Consider the following 1,885-nt stretch of genomic DNA (forward strand, 5'->3'; position numbering starts at 1 on the left):
GGCAGCAAGTAAGTGGGGGAGGTAGAGAGACTGTGTCTCATTCTGCATTTAGGCTTAGAGAGACAGCTACCAAAAGGAGAGAAAACAGGGGTGTCCCTGTGGCTGCTAGGAAAAGGAACATAGGGATCAGAACTGGACCTGCAAAGGGGCCTGGGGACTTAATGATGGCAAGGTTCATGTGGTTCCCTGCCCTCCCTACATTCCATCATGGGGCTGTGGTGAGCACCAAAGAGCTTATGACAGTGCTTTTTAAGCTGATAAGTGTTATAGTGACATCACATTAAATAGCAGGGAGTACTTTCACTTTACAACTATTACTTTGGAAAGCTGCACTCAAAACTGTGTATTGCTAAGAGATAAACTGAGGCATATTAAAAATACTGACAGTTTATGTGAACAAAGATCAATTCTAACTGGGGCAACACCAAACCGGAAGTGGAGCAATCCCCTGGCTGGAGCTAGGGGAAGAACTCTCCTAGAGAGGGTACAGAAGCAAAGAAAGGAAATTATTTGATTGACTATAGCTTAAAGCCAGGGAGGGCGCTTGATAGGATGAGCAATGGGTGTTATACCATATGTTGGCAGATTGAATTTAAATAAATAAATAAATACATACATAAATACATAAATAAATAAATAAATAAATAAATAAATAAATAAAGCAAGCCTAGTTGGCTGTTTTTGATTGGTTTTCCTTAGGTTTCTATTTCTTAACCTTGAAGCATTTACAGGCAGAGGTTTTAGTTTGTTTACTTACATAGGCCACCAAAGCATGATAGCCACCTCAGTCTAATGGCTTCCTTGTTTAATTAAACAGTACGTAAGACTTGTTCAACACACTGAACTCAACATTTTGATATCATTGGAACAATATTCAAACTTTCTTTGAGACTGACTGAGCAAGTTCTGCCTCTTCCAGGAAGCCTTCTCTTAACTCATCAATCACACCACACCCTTTTCTAATTTTCATAGGAGTTCCTCTTTTCTTCTTACCACTCCTGCAGCCTATGAACCTTCTATGGTTATTTACCTTTCTCTGAATAAGTCCTATCTCATCCAGATGGCTCCCTAAGGGAGAGCAGAAAGCTCTCTATTCATATAGTAGGTATTCAAAAACTATTTGTCAAGTGATGGCATGGTAGGCAGTATAATGGGCCTCCCTCAAAGATGTTCACATCCTGATCCCTGGAACCTGTGAATATGTCACTTTATATAGTAAAGGGGAACTAAGGGTGCCAGTGGAATTAAGGGTGATAATCAGCTGACTTCAAAACAGGGATACTGGATTATGCAGATCAGTCTGATGTAATCACAAGGACCCTTAAAAATGGAAGGAGGCAGAAAGATAGGTCAGAGTGAAACAATGTGAGAACATGATCCTCTTGCTGGCTTTGAAGATGGTGGAAAGAAGCCAAGAGCCAAGGAATATAGGCAGGCTCTAGAAACTGGAAAAGGCAAGGAAATGGGTTCTCCCCCAGAACCTACCAAAAGAAATGTAACCCTGGCAATACCTTGATTTTAGCATAGTGAGACCCACTGCAGATTTCTAACATCCACAAGGGTAAGCCACCAAGTTTGTAGTAATTTGTTACAGCAGTAGTAGGAAAATAATACAGATGGCAGGAAATGAGTTTTCTACGACTGTATTCACTGGCTCTGAACTTCCTACTCAGCCCAAGAAAGAAGATAAAGCCTCAAGTTTGTTTTTTTCTAAAGATTTTGTTTATTTATTCATGAGAGCCACAGAGAGAAAGACAGAGACATAAGCAGAGGGAGAGGCAGGCTCCCTGCAGGGAGCCTGATACGGACTTGCTCCTAGGACCCTGTGATCACAACCAGAGCCAAAGGCAGACATTCAACCACTGAACCACCCAGGCTTCCCAAG

Source organism: Vulpes lagopus, chromosome X (genome assembly GCF_018345385.1).
Source record: "Vulpes lagopus strain Blue_001 chromosome X, ASM1834538v1, whole genome shotgun sequence".
In the NCBI taxonomy this organism is placed as follows: Eukaryota; Metazoa; Chordata; class Mammalia; order Carnivora; family Canidae; genus Vulpes; species Vulpes lagopus.